This window comes from Camelus ferus, chromosome 5 (assembly GCF_009834535.1).
Source record: "Camelus ferus isolate YT-003-E chromosome 5, BCGSAC_Cfer_1.0, whole genome shotgun sequence".
Classification (NCBI taxonomy): Eukaryota; Metazoa; Chordata; class Mammalia; order Artiodactyla; family Camelidae; genus Camelus; species Camelus ferus.
In genome coordinates this window covers 13,684,456-13,700,789 of record NC_045700.1, presented here as the reverse complement: position 1 = coordinate 13,700,789, position 16,334 = coordinate 13,684,456, and positions in this window count along the sequence as shown.

Genomic DNA, 16,334 nt, shown 5'->3' with positions numbered 1-16,334 from the left:
TTTGGGGATATTACAAGGTTCTTGGTAAGTTGAGAGAGTACCCTTATGAGACTACAGGAGCAACTAGATTTGCATATATTTACATAATCATGTCAAAGGACCCACTAGTCATGTACCCAAGTTGAAATGTATGTAGTGAAGGTAGTGAGTGGGCATGATTCTCCTAAGAGCTGCCTTTGGGGGTGTCCAAGAACTCATTGTCTGAAGCTCAGATGATCCAATTTCTACTTTCTCCATCATCCTCCTTTATCAATCTCCCTTTCTTTATTATCCCAGCTTCAGTGATAGATGCTATCCATTTATATATTTATACATTTAAACTGAATACTTAGACAAGATAAAAGTACGTGAATTCCAGGAAAGAATTGCTATAAAATTAATGTTGAATAGAGTCAGGGGTGGGAGGGAGCAACAGGAGGGAGAGGATGGTGCCTAAGTTACTTTGCAAAGTGTACTGGTCACATCACATGCACTTCTCCATAGACACATACTCTTATAACACTCCTCATGCCATGCAGTGATATTTTACCTAGTTTAAAGAATCAAAAAGAAGCTCTGAAGAGTACATGAAATCATTAATAAATTAAAGGAGAAGGCTGATTTCAAAGTTAATGCCTTATGCACTGTATTAAGCTGCTTCATGGGATAAAGTTCCTCCTCATGTGACATCATCTCAAAGTCCTATAAAGCTTTGGCGTCTAGATCAGTCAACCTAAGCACGTCAGGCTCCCCCCACGAATGGGAGGCTGAGAAGAGCAACACGTAATTTTCCTAATTAGGAAAACTATCGTCTCATTAGGAAAATAAGAATAGCAGATACAAAATGATAAAAAAAAAAAAAAACAGTGCATAATCACTAAATAATATGCGTATATGGGGACAGGGAGCTCTCTGTACCTTCCACCCAATTCTGCTGTGAAATTAAAACTGCTCTAAAAATAAGGTTGATTGGTTTAAAAGAAAAAATCAGAGTTAAGGATTCCTTGGAATTCTTATAGTTCCCAGAATAAGGTCCTATTGGAATCACTAATTCAACCCTGAAGCATATAAAACATCTCTGTAAGGCAGAGAGGGCCACCAAGAACAGACCTGGGATCTAAGCAATTTTTAACAGGAGTTGAGTCGTTTCTCAGCAGCTTCTCTGTCAGTGAGTTCCCCCAGAGTGTTGCCTCACTCAGCCGGATGGTATGTGAACCACAAAATGAATTGCAGCAGCTTTGCAGGTTGACGTGTGCAAAAGGTGTGAAGAAATATCATGGGTCGTCAAGGGGTGTGAAAAATCTAGTCCTCAGAATATTGCCAGTCACTTCAAAATGGACACTTTTTCAGGAAGCACGTTTCCTTTCTTGTTTCTTACTCTCTCTCGTGGCAGGGCTGATACATCGTTGTTTAAGGTGTTGGAAGAGGTAGACTCCATCTGAACCTGTTTATTTCCCTGGCTGAGATTTTGAAGAATAGACCATGAGAAGCCTGGGGAGACAACTGCTGTTTTTTTTTTTAAATCATCACATCTTCCTTCTGACTCACTGCAGATATTTTTTTTCTCATACAAATATATTTTTATATATTAGATCTCACTGAGAACAAACTTCAGGAACATACTGTGCTGACTTAACCAAGCTAGGGCCCATCACAATTCAGTGTTCTACTATTAACTTCAGTATAATATATTATAGGCATACTGTGCCTCTGGTGTATTAATAAAATCAATCTATTTAAAAAAATTTTTTAATATGTTTATCTTGAATTGAGGCTAAGAACCCGCTTTCTCTAATTCTATCTCATTCCTCTGACCTATTATATTGGGAAATCAAAATACCATGCCATGCCATTCTGATTGTTTCCAAGAATTTAAATATGCTGATGAATTACTCAACAAATATCCTAGGAGAAGGCTGTGAGGATCTACTTGAATTACAAAGTATCAGAAATATTGGTCTTTAAGAAACAAAAAATCATCTTTCGAATGCAAAACAGATCTGCATTGTCCCTGACAGAGTAATTTGCAGGGAACTTACTTATGTCCCTATTTATTCCTTCTCTTTCACAATTTAGAAACAAATTCATGAAGTGCAGTTTTACTGTTTCCTAAATATAAGCTCCACACTCAGATTCTGATTTTTCCATCTTAAAACAAGGATTCAAGAAGGTTAAAGTTGTAGTCTGGTTACAACTCTGTACCAGCTTGGACCCGACTGTGGGTGAGACCTCATGAACAGAGCCCAATTTCACCAAGCACTGCATTCTCCACCAGTAGCCTTCAAGTTCAGAGCTGTTTGTAGAAAAGTAAAGGAGAAGAAATAGCTTTATTGACCACCCTTGTGAATTCTGGCTACGTTGTCTTACACTTGTGCTTAATGGGGTGACCATTAAGATGAAGAAAGGAATTATATGGTGCATGCATATGGTCTGGTATTTAGGTCTGATTGTCATAGGAGGTAAAAATTCTTTCTAAAACATAAAGTCTAATTGTACAGTCCTCTGCCTAATTTTTCTATTAGCATTGCTACCCCCATTTGCTTTCCAAAACTTAGTGTGATTTGGTCCCTAATTACTTTCAGTACCTTGGATCTGGCTGGGCTTTGCCTCAAACTCTGCACCTAGCACACCAGTTTCTAACAGCTCCGTTTTCTACAGATTCCTTTATAATTTCACACCTGGACTACCTACCTCTCTATTCCCCGCCTCCAAACACTGGTCACCCTGAGCCACTCCTGCACATTTACTTTAAGTTCCTGTGCTGGGATGATGGCTGATTTCTTGAGCTCTAGCCACTTCCTTCCTCCTTGTGTCTGAAATGCTGTCTTTGATCTTTGAATCTATAGCATTTAGTTTGTAAATTCCTTGAGAAGAGGGACACATTCTTAGTGATCTCTGTACTTCCAACCCCTACAACCGTGCCTAATGCAACTGAGGCTATGGATAAATATTTCCAGAAAGACTTCTCTAATAAATGAATAGCAAAGAAGGAGTTCATCTCTACAAAACAGATATTATGTGAGTGCATCCAGAGACAGCCTATTGGCATAAGTGAAATAAGCAACTACCTCCTTTATTTACACTGTGTGACTTAATATTCTTGGGAAAAGTTATGTGCATAAAAGTTATCTCCTAATGGGTCTGCTGCAATAATCACTCCTTTATGTAAAGGGGTTGGTTTCACTAGCCAAAACGCACAAAGTAAATGGTAGGCCAATGCTATAGTTAGAAAAAAATACTCAACCATGGCTTAGGTAACAGGGCAAATGAATCTTGCATATATCCATTGACATTAATGCATAATAATGATATAATAATAATAGTAGTAGTAACAAAAATAACAGCATCTGAAAGAGTTTAAAGACAATGAGAAGGAAATCGATGTGTTGTGATAAAATCTGTCTCAAAGTAGTTAACTTCACTTATGCTGCCAGAAAGTTATCAGACCTGAGAAGTAGCCTTATATGTCTAGAACATATAAAACAACAACAACAACAAAAAACAAGGGAGCCAAGACACCTGACTTTGCATCCAGGTGATATGGGGAGCTGGCACCAATTTGGGATGTTCAAAAGATAGCTCAGGTCCATGGAACAGAACCTCGATGAACTTGGCCAGCAGCTAGAAGATTGCAAGGAAGCTTGCTGTCTATCCATTGTTTGTGGAGAAGAAATTTTGCCATAAGAAACTGAAAACTGATGTCTGGTTCTGTGCATGGTAATGAAGTCAGTTTACTCAACACTAGTCAAAGCTAAGAATACATACAGTATCGATATGGATCCAAGATTCATGAAACCTTCGGGGTCTAACAGAGGAAATGTAAAACTATTCTACAGGGACACTTTCACATTCCAGGGCACATAGCACTCAAAGCATAAAAAAGAACTCCAACCCAAAATGAATTCTAAGAAAAATTACAGTCCTCTTGAGGAAGTAAGTAACAATAAGGGAGAGTCAGAAGATGCAAACGATGAAAAAATGATGCCCCAAGGACTGTAAGTAAGGGAACATTATTTGTTATTAAGTTTTTGAGATTCAAATACATGAGGTCACAGAGATACCAGTGGGATCTCTATTGAAGACCACCTTGCTGTAAAGTTGAAGAATAAGTCATTGTGATAAATATCATGCCACAATGACTTCATAAGTCTAGTCTTACTGTGTCTCATCTTGTCTGTTGATTTGAGGAGAATTGAGAAGGCTTATGTTTTAGGGGAAAGTGAATTTAAAGATCAGCAAGTTTTTATAGCAAAAGGGCCTATTAATGAATAGACTTCAAAGACATCTTAAAATAATAGCTATAGAATATTAGATCCAGTGAATATCTCTTGGTGCTCATTTTATGTTGCCCAGTTGGTCCTAAATTGGTTGGTTCCAACTTCAGTCTGATTCTTCATGTATACATTTACTCAGACTACCATACTTTTATTTCTTGATTTCCATGTGGCTGAGTGATGCCCCAGCCCTCAGCCTCTCTGAAATAATCATTCTGGGTCTTTGTTCTCTTTGCTTTAGTGTCTTCTGTCAGGTTTTTGGTATGTAGGGCAGGGCAGGAAGATTTATAAACACCTTTTATGTAAAGTCACTTCTTAAAAGAGATCCATGTTCCACAGAAAATTGAGTATCAAAACACAAATAAATATTTTTCCCACTAGCAATAGCCAAGGGTTAGTTCAGGAACAGCAGTGTGTAATCACAACATACCCGAAGTAATCTAGGTAACACGCCGTTTTTATCTTACCATTCTTGACCCTAATTCCAGACACTTCTTTATTTTTAGGGAATCCTTTGCCTTAGTCTAACATTTTTGAAGAAAATTATATCAATATTCACCTAAAAATAAGAGAGGCCTTAAAAGACTATTAAAAGAACATTCTTTCCTTTTATAGAGCAGAATCCCTTCATATGAATAATGAATATTGAGAATTAATAAATTACTGCTTGTTATTTTCAAAAGTTGCACTGCTTGACACAAATCATTTTTAAAATCATAATCATCATACCTTATGAAAAGGCATTTTTTGGCCTCAGTAATAATTCATTTATCTTACACTGGTAAAAGTCTCAGTACAGATCCTGGAGACTTGGAGGATGGAGATGGGTAAGACCTTTCTAGAAGATGCTCAAGCCATCTCTCCACAGTTTATGCTTCCAGACTTAAGAATGGGAGGTCTACTTCTCTCAGTAGACACCACAGAGGTTCAGAAGGAGAAAGCACACACTGGGAAGGGGCTCCCTCCCCCTAAGGTGACAGTTGTAGAAACTCACCTGCCAGATGCTTCATCCTACCGTTTATTGCATTTAGTCTTAAAGACCTTTTTTTTCCTGCACTGTAAGCAGCAATGTTACGTGTGTGTATTTTTTTCCATATTTTTTTTTCAGTTGGAAACCTTCCAGAGACTCTTCTGTTTAGAACACTTTGTAGGAAAAGAACTTCTACCATTTATAACACTTAGAATCAGAAATGTTTTTGCGATGTGAATGAATTCTCTAGACAGAATTTTATATAACGGCTTCATTTTGATTTAGTACCTTGACTCATTTTTCCCTCATTATTTTTTTATTAGAGAGAGGATAAAAGGCCGGTGAAGAGAAGATCAAAAGCTAATTAAAAGTAATCAAAAACTTTTCTTTTTAACATTTATTTCTGACAGCAATTTTGGCTCCTATCATTTGTAACATTTTTAAAATCAATGTTTGGAAAATTATTACCCTGATCCTTATTCAAGGTTTAATGATTTTCTTATAGATATTGTTAGACAGGAGTTTATGTGTGTTATTGAAGGCAAGGCTAATACAATTAACAGCTGCCATGTACTGAATACTTATTCTGTATCATGAAGATCCAAGTATGTTCAATCTATAGTTTACTTGGACTTAACCCTCACTGCAACACTGTGGTTATTAACACCCTCACTCTCCAGGAGCTGTATTTTGGGTTACTAATTTCATGCACTCAGCAAATGTTGAGAACCAAATACATACCAGACACTGTGCTGGGTTTTAGGAGTTTAAGTCAAAATAAGTAAAATTCCTATTCTTAATGCCATCAGTTTATTACCAAAGCAACCAGATATGATTTAGGTATTATAAAATATCTAAATTGTTTGGTAAAAAACAATAGGGCTAAGTAACACAGTAATTTACATAATTCTATATTTGGACGCAGCCTACATTAATGATCCGTTAATGCAGTGGTTTTCAACTATGTAGATCATAAACCTCAGCTCTGGGAAGGCATATCCCCAACCCCCAGATGCATACACCTGTGACTAATACAATTGCACATGCAATGTCAGGAGACTTGGGGACCTCTAAAATGCCATCTGGGGGCTCTTAGGATTCAGGTGTAGCTGTAAAAATTTCTGTCAGACGTGAGAGTTGTGCTGCAGCCTTTCCCAGGGTAGACACATGATCCCAGTCAGTGCCATCTGCAGGTAACCGTGTAACCCAGGGTGACTTTACTGCATTCTGTGCCCACTACCAGAGCAAGAGTCTAGACCTTTATTATGTCTCTTTTACATCATTATTTACCTCCTTGTTGACCCTCGTGCTCCCATTTTCTCCTTTTTTTTTTAACTCAGTAACTAACTTGCTGCTGGAGTTATTTTCATGCAAGTCTGATCTAGCTACTTCCTATCTTAAAACCTTTAATGGCTCTAGGTAGCCAACAACCTCCAGATGGCTCGTAACCATGGGGCACACAGGGATTCGTGATCTGGACACCACTCACCCTCTCAGCCTCATTTTCTTCCCTCATCGTTCCACCCATGCCATCTCGCAAATATGATATGTATATAATTTTCTGAAAATTTTTATAGCTACTGCATCCTGTCTTTTAGTATGACCTCTTGTTTCCATGTTGGGCACCTGGTGACTCATTTGGTGCCTCCAGAGCGTAGTTCAAACATCACGTCTCTGGCCCTTGCAGACAGCTGGGTCTCCTGCTCTTGGTCTACTTGCCTGCCTGAGAGCTTCTGTAACATTGTGTTATCATCCTCTCAGAGTCAGTAGGCTGGAGCTGCTTTTGATTACAAACGGTGCCTACTGATGTTTATATTCCAATCGTGTCTTTCAATGCCTGGCACATCAGAAGAACACAGTAAATATTTATTTAATGCATTGATATAAACAAAGCTCTCCATCTGAAAAACTTCCAGATGTTTACTCTAGCTCCCAAATATGCTGCTTGTCATGCTACTTTCAGGAAGTAACACCTGATCCCTTAGAAGCTGAGCTTTTTGTGATAAGAATTCCAAACACCTGTACAGGCTGTATTTTGATCAGATGACCTTCTGTCCAGACTTAGAGTAACCATCCACTATACTTAAAAGAAAGACAATATGGAGCTAAAGAAGCCGTATTAATAAACATTCATGGTATGATTCTATGTAAATGAAGTTTAAAAACAGGCAAAACTAATCTATGGCGATAAAGGTCAGAATAGTGTTTTTTGGGGGGATGGAGGGGTCTAAGGGGTGTGAGAGGCTTTCTAGGGTATTGGAAATGTTCTCTAGCTTGATCTAGGTGGTTGTTCCATGGATGTAAACATTTGTGAAAGTTCAGTGTAGCCAGAAATAGCTAAGGAAATGCTATTTCTGCTACAACTACTAGCAATAATTTTATAAGGCTGGCTCTGAGACTTTTAATACAATCAATATCAGCAAGACCACCGTTCCCACTCAGCACTGAAAAGGGAGCACAGTGGGTATTTTAAAAGGCTTGGAACTCATTTTTGCAAAATTTCAAAGGCTTTAAGAGCCTACTAAACTCAACCCAAGTCTCAACCTATTAATAGTTATAGACGGTGAAATAGGTTAAAACTAGGTCCATAGACCAAATTCTTTGATATGCCACCCCTCAAGAGTAGGGCTTAATTTCCCTCTACTTAAGTGTGGGCTATACTTAGTAACTTGCTTCTTTGCATAGAGAAAAGCTAGTGAGAAATGAGAAAAGTGCAATTTTGGAGTCTTGGTTACACAAAGGCAGGGCGGCTTCTGTCTCTCGTTCACTCCCTCTGGGATCACTTACTGTGGACAAAGCCAGCTGCCCTGTCATGAAGGGATCTCTGGAGAAGGTCACTTGGTGAGGAACTGAAGCCTCCATAGCACCTGGTGAGGAACTGAAACAGTCTTTCCACCACCATGTGAATGAGCTCAGATGTAGATTCCTCAGCCCAGGTCAAGCCTTCAGATCCCTGCCAACATCTCACCTATAACCTCTTCAGAGACCCTGAGCCAGGACCACCCAGCTAAGCTACTCTTGGACTCCGGATTCCCGGAACCCTATAAGATAATACAAAATTGTTGTTTTCAGATACTAAGTTTTGAGATAAGTATTATTTTATTTTTTTTTAATTGAAGCCTAGTCAGTTTACAGTGTTGTCTCCATTTCTGGTGTACAGCATAACAGTTCAGTCATACATGTACATACATATATTCATTTTCACATTCTTTTTCATTATAAGTTATCACAAAATATTGAATATAATTTCCTAATTATTTATCATAAATTAAATCAATTGTTTATTTTGGGATAATTAATCAAGTACACAGCAGTAGATTGCTAAGATCTTTACGAAACTAAGGTTAAGTGGCTTGTGAGCGATCACACATGGGGACTGTCATAATCAAGATTAGATTCCAGATTCCTCTCTTATGTCACCAAATCCTAGAGCTTCCGTGAATCTGAGAAGAGATATTTTTGTAAAGCATTTAGCATGGTTTTGACACAACATGAGTTGTCAACAATGTTAGCTTTAATTATTATTATCCTTCACAATTGACCTCTTCTAATTATAATCCACTATAAAGTAAATGTTAGAGCTTACATCTTCACCTTAACTCAATTGCCATTAAGTATTTTGCATAGAAAGGTGGATATAGAGATCTTCCATCTGCAGTGCGCTGAATGAATGAATTCTGATTGAAAACATAAAGCCTCTCTCTGGGAGAGAGGTCTGTCAGTGCTCAGAAGCTTCAAGAAGACTTCACAATCTCAGACGAACAAGAATAAGTGTCATAGTCAGAGGGCAGATGTGACCTTGAGTGGTAAAGAAACAAGGTTTGAAGAAGCTCTCAAAAAAGAAAAGCTTCTCCTTTCCTTTATTATGGAAATTGTAAAGACTTGAAGGATAAGCTTCTTCAGTATTGCTACTGAGTAGTCAAAAAGTAGAATTAGGTGTTGGCTTACCCATGGAGGAATCAGATATCCGGCACCTTTATTTCTTTTATGTTCTTTAATTTGGCATTGAAAAATCATTCAGATTTTGCCTTATTTAACTTGAGCGGCAGAAGTTTGGGAGTGAATATCTGTATGATAGTGTTAAAATTGTACAAATATCAAAATGTTTCATGTTTCCTCCATTTGCAGACCAAGGTGATCCCGTTATCCTGTGTGCATATGACATGCAAAGCTGAGCAGAGACAAGTAGAGACTCCTACTCAACCAGATCAGCCCTTTAGACCATAAAAATAATTTATAAGAGGAAATTTTAAAATCCTGTAAGTCTATGAAATTTATGAATTCTATTTTTTTTTTCTGAGTAATTCTAATTTTCTATGGACTTTATTTTAGTACATAGCCCCGGATGGGATGCTCTATTATCTTCAATCTGATGCAAATACACTCCAGACAATTCCTTGAATATTAGTGTTGCAAAGAGCATTTGACAAAGGTCACATTTTCAGGCATTTCTGAGGCTAGAGGAAATGCCATAGAGCAAACTGGTAATGTTTTCCCTCAATCTGCAAATTATTGGTATCGTGAATATATAAAAATTTTAATAAAACAGCAAGAAAAAGGAAAAAAAAAAGAAGAAAAATAAGAAAAAATTTGAATACTTCAACAGGCACTTTCCATAAGAAAATATTGAAATGGGGAATAAATATATTAAAAGGACCTCAACTTAACTAATTATTAGTGAAATGCCAATTAAAATCCCATAAGATATCATTAGACACTTGACATGGATTACTTGTTAAAACAGTTGAAAATAACAAGTGTTGGTGACAATAGAGAGAAATAGGAATCTAATAATATGTGGGTAGGAGGGTAAATGGGAAGAAATTCCTTTTAAAAATTGTCTTGTAGCATTTCCTAAAATTAAATACACACACACCCTTGACCAGCATGAAATTCCTAAGTCTGTGTAGAATAGACTGTGTAAATGTGTCACCAGAGACAAGAAGGGCAATTTTCAAGGCCACATTATTTGTAGATAGCTAAACACTGAAAGTATTTCAGATGTTCATTAATAGCGTGAATATTCATTAAAATAAAACACTATATAGGAATGAAAGTGAACAAACCACTGTTATACTCAATAGCATAGACCTCACGAGTGTAATATTTTGTGGAAAAAATTACATAAAAAGAAGATTTCTACAAACTTCTTTGTAGAAATTTCAAATACATGCAAAAGTAATCTCTGGTATTAAAAATCAGAATTGTGATTTCATCTGTGTAGGCAGGGAAGACGCAAGAGAGTTGATTCTATTTGTATGGAAGTGGTGGTTATATGAATGTTGACTGTGTGATAACTCATCTAGCTGTACACTTGTGATTTGTGTACTTTTTATACTGCAAACAATAAAACTCAGTGGACAATGATAGTAATAAAGTAATGATTACTATTTTTGAGTGCTTTATGCCTTTCCATTGGAATAAATACAATATAGTGGTTGACTCTTAAGATAATTTTTTAGATGCAAATTATTTTTCCCTTTTGTAAGTAAAGATACTGAGGGTCAAAGAGGGGATGTAACCATCTAGAATCTCCCAGAGCTAGAAATCAGCAGGACCAAAATTCTAACTTTGGTCCATTGGAATCTAAAATTTTTCCTTCTACATCTGCCTGATTTTTAGTAGACATGAATTTAGTTTCTAGTTCATTCAGTAGGGCATCTAGATTGCTACAAGATCCATTTTAACAGCATGTAAAAATATTGCATCCATTTCACTACTTAGTCTGGAAAAGAAAAATGCCCCTGGTTGCTCTGTTTGTTTTTGTTTTTTTGTGAAAGATAGCTCTCTTTCCATCCCAGTGGGAAAGTTTGGGGATAGCTGTGTCCCTTTCAGAGTCTGTCTTCTCACCTGCTGGCCGGCCTCTTGCACGCTCAAGCTTACTAATCAGCAGGGACCTGCATCCTCTAAGAATGCTGTTGCACATAAGATTCCCTGTATCTATTGTCCCAGCCCTGTGGATGAATGCTTAGGCAGATTGTCTGCGGGGATGTTTTTCTTCCAGTTTTTGTCCTCCTTTTTGGATGTTGGCTCCGTGTGTTCTGGAGTTTAGTTCCTTTGCCTCCACTCAATCATCCCAGGCCCTGGAATCCTCCTTGGGCTTTTCTAGCAGGGGCTTTGGGATGAATATTAGTAGTAGGGCTCACGTTATGAAGACTCACAGGTAGGAAGAAGGGAGCTGTGAGAAAAAAGTAAGATGCCTGATTGACATAAGTCCATAAAGAAACTTAGGGATGAAATTTGACGACCAGCTTCTAAGAAGCAGTTGCCTGGGTTAATTAATTAGCATTAATCAGCATTCACTGGGTTAATATCCACCTTAGATTAATAACTCCTTCCTGAGCTTTTGAGGCAGGTGTAGGGTAGTGAGCAATACCTGTCTATTGTCCACATAACCTTGAGAAAATTACTGGGCTTTCTGAGCCTCAGTTTTCTCATAGATAAAATTAGGATGCAGATATCTAACTCACAGCTCTGTGACAATTTAATGAGGCAAAGTACGTAAATACACTTGTGACTTACAGAAAACTCTAAAAATATAGGCATTAAATTCATATTATTGTTTAGTTTTTAAATCTGCTCCTCATCCCTGAAATTCTAGGATATACTGATACTTTTTAAGGACTCTTTGTAGCCTCACTTCTTTTCCTATTGTATTATTTTCAAAAATAATAATCTGGGGTTTTGTGTTTCTATGAGTTAATTCACCATAATCTGTTAAGTGAAGTTGACTGTATTATCTCCTGTCCAATAGATTACTAATTACATGTACATCAGTTGTACTAGGGATGAGCATGTTCTTAAAAAGAGCTTTGCAAAAATTGAGGAAATCCTTCATACTTCACTTAGAGCAGTAACTGAAACTTGTGCACTATCTAGTTGAAACTCTGAAAGCGATCAGATTATTTCATTAGTGTTACAGTTGTGAGTCCCAGCTAAGATTTTAATAAGATGTAAAATAAGACTAGAATTGTTACTGTACCTACCGTTCATAGGATATTTACGATGTACTCCATGAGCGCCCTTTTGTCTCCAAACAACCCACAAAGTGCCTTTTAATAGTCTCATTTTATGCAAATGGAGAATTTTGGAAACCTGCTCGAGGGACTTTAGGAAACTGGATAGTTTCTAAGAGGCAGATTTGAAATTTATATTGAGTTTGTGTGACTCCAAATTCTTTTGTCCCCATATAGAGTGGGGACACACAAAGCCTATCCTTTGTTCATTCGAAGTTTCTACAGGAGTGGTATCTGAAGATTTGTCTTTTGTTTACATAATGCCAGAATAGCTAATTGAGAAATGAAGCATTTGGTGAATCAGTAAGTTATTAAATATACATGTGACCAAACTATATTTTTGCTAGATCTCATACTTTAATGGAAAGTGGGTTCAAATTTATATCCTAATAACCAATTTATTTCATCAGATTATGCAAGAGAAGAAATAATCAAACTAGTTATTTGATTTAAAAATAGATGTAATACATTTGATTCAACATAGAACTTACATCTTCTAAAATTAGTGCAATACTTTTTTTCACAGAACAGGGGCATGTGTGTGTGTGTGTGTGTGTGTCTGTTTGTGTCTCACTATGGCTCTCTGTATCTATTGTCTGTCTTTTCATCCATCCATCCACCTAACTAGGCTCTCTGCCTCATAAGTGATTTGGGGCATTTTTCATTTCTTAGTCAGTTGTTTGACATAACCTTATTGATTTTGAACTGAATTCCTGGTGTTTATTTATTGTTTTGTCATCATTTACCAAAATTTCAGGGTTAGTCTATACCAGGGCTTCTAAAAAATTTTAGATGTTTATGCACCTGAATCATCTGGGATCTTGTTAAAATGCAGCTTCTGGTTCAGTGGATCTAGGCTGGGGCTTCTGCGTTTCTAAGAAAGCCATATTGATGCTTTGCTGATGGTCTTCGGACCACACTTGGCCAAGCAAGGGTCTGGGTATATGGTGTTGAGTAACAGATTGTTTCATTGGAATCAAGTTGGTTGTTAGGAATCCTGGCTTCTCATCTCAGCTCTCATAGGAATTAATTGCATGAGTGATCAAGTCACAACTTCTCTAGGTTTTGATTTAAATTTAACCATGGTTGTATGACTCCATGATTGTTCCTATCTTGGCCACTTTTACTGCTCTGACATAGAATCATGATATTCAATATAACACGACCACCAGTTACACTAACTACTTAGCATTTGCCATGTGCCAGACCTTGCATTAGAAGCTATACATATGTTATTTCACTCTTATCTTGATAGAAACTCAATAAAATAGATACAGCAGACTCGTTTTTGGATAGAAATATTGAGGATTGCAGAATAAATACTTTTTCCAAGGCCACAGGGTGATTCATGCTCGAGCTAAGATTTTATTTTCATAATTTATAGCTTTCTGTTCAAAATTATATTTTATATAATTTTGTAGGGTTTGCATAGACCTATTTTATAGAAGCATTTGTTCTTAGTGGCACTTATTTTTTGTTAACACCTCGAATGTTATTTTTTTGATTAAAAAAGCTGAAAATCAGGGATACAAATGAAGTTTTCAAATTCTAACTTTGGCTCCATACTGAAGCAGGGAAGATAGGCTTCATTATTTAGAGACAAAATTATTGATATTATTATTTTCTCTTTACTGTAGCTGATCTCTTTATTTTTTCCCTATTGTTTTTATTTTGTTTATGGTAATACATCCTCATGATTCAAAACTCAAAGCGCATTAAAAGGTTTCTGATGAGAAGTATCCCTCTAGGTTCTGAGCCACTGGGTTCTCCTTCCCCGAGGCAGTGAACATTTGACTTGTAAATTCATCCGGAGATGTCCTTATATAAGCAAGCCTTTTTTCTTATTTTTTCTAATTAATTCATTGTATTTTAAATTTTCCGCATGTGGAGCTAGGGGTTAAACCCAGGTCTCTCTGAATCAAAAGCCCATGCTTTCAAACTATACAACATACCACCTTGTGCATGATTTGAGTGTAAGTGTTTTATTACAAAAGCAAAATGTTTAGGTACAAAGTGTCCCTGACTTGAACTAGATTCCTTCCTTAGATCCTGCATCGCAGGGAATCACAGCCCTGATGGAGGCAGAGGCAGGCTCCATCCCTCTTTTATTAGCAAGCTTCCCCTGGTCAAACTCCCCACATTCCACGCATCACAGAGTCTGCCAGAGCAGATGCTACAAAACTCAAGGATGTGATTCCACCATTCTCTCACATGATGGGGACACCTAACCTTGAATATTACATGGTCAATAGTCCATAGTCAATAGTCCGTACCATGAGGACTACACCAAACACATAGAAGTTCTTTTCTAACTAAAGTTAAGAATTTGGTTCTCAATTAACTGAAAGGTAATGATATGTTTTCAAAACAACCACCACAAGAATCCAATTCGATTTACCAATAAATACATAAAATATTATTATCATGGATGCTAACTTATTTTTCACTTTAGTGTCAAAGATAAGTTGTAATAATAATAATAATAATGTAATAATAATAAGTGTAAACAAGTTGACTCTTGAGCTAAACTCAGCAACAGTTTTAAGCCAGTAGCACATGGAAACATGGTCCAGATAAGGCTGAATGAAAAAGCTGGCCGGCTGACTTGTCCAGCTTCCAGAGCCAGTGGCTTTATTCACCCCATCCTTTGTGAGTTTAATACTCCTTACTGAGCAGGGTCTGATTTGTATAGTTCTTATTTTTCCTAACGTAGGCTCTTCCACAAAATCGCTAAGTAACTCTGAGCAACATTCTTTCTGTGTTCATTTTTTGAATCATCTATTCAGTAAGGTGTTTGAACTAGATACCTGTAATTTGTTTTGAAGGCACTAGAAAGTTTACTCTTCGGTACTTAGAGATAGGGCTTAGGAAAAATATATGCAGAGATGAATGTCCTTTACTAGGAAGTGAGATATTCTGAGAGGACAGAGATCGTATTTTCCCCCCAAAAAGCAAACCAACTAGCTGATAATTTTTTTTTAAAAAAATCAATGAATGCAAATAGTTTATGTGCATGTAGCACAAAACCAAGGGTGTAATATTTTCTTTCCAGGCGCAGTGACCTTTGCATCTATAAAAAAAATAACTACAAATCCACAGACAGTCAAGTCCAGAATTTCATTACTCATTTGAAAATTCCTCTTCTCCATATAGTATCATTGCAGACAGTAGCAGCAGACACAGATTGCAAAGTCCGAGAGAACAAAGGCGAAACAAAATGGACTTCTAAAACTCTGCAGATACAACTTCATCTGGAAAGCTATCACATACAACTGGCCAAGTGGAAAAAAAATAAAAAAGGACTCACTGCTCATGTAAGATAAAAAGTATTTCTTTCTCCAGCATAAGATGATGGAATTGCATTTTGCTATTTTCTCCCCAACGTTAGAACAGTGTGATACGATATTGGCAATGCGTTTGCTAGCAGAGTGGAAAAACCTAAATCTCACACTCGGGAACCAGATGCTGACAACCTTTTTGGCAGATGGACTGTGATTTTCTCTCCTGTGAAATCAAACATTCCAATTAAAATTGTTCTCTGATTTGGGGGCAATGATAGAAGAAAAAAGAAGCTACAGGAGTTGCAAACAGAAAAGCCAAAAAAGAAAAAAAAAAGCAAAATGGAAAGAGAGGAAAAGACAGGTGAGAAAAATATATGAGAAACAAATGTGAAAGCTATAAAGCAGCCTTTCAGCTAGGAAAGCAGAAAAGGAAAATTTAGGCTGAAGATTATTTGAAAAGGAACAATGTAGAAGCAGCAATGATATTTGACGAACGTCAGGCTATGATGCAGGAAGTTTATTTACTCTTTGTCATAAACAAATTTCTCATTTTACTGACTGCTTTAAGCCCAGTCATTTGGTACTATATGTCGAGAGTGTTGATTTTAGGACAAAAAAAAAAAACACACTCACTTTTATTTTATAGATTTGTTGTGTTCCCTCAGTCTTTTTTCTTTTTTAATGGAGGTACTGGTGATTGAACCCAGGACCTCGTACCTGCTAAGTACGCCCTCTACCATGAGGTATACCCACCCCCAACCTCAGTCATTTAATAAACACGAATTAAGCGTCTTATTTGTGCCAAATGGTCTGT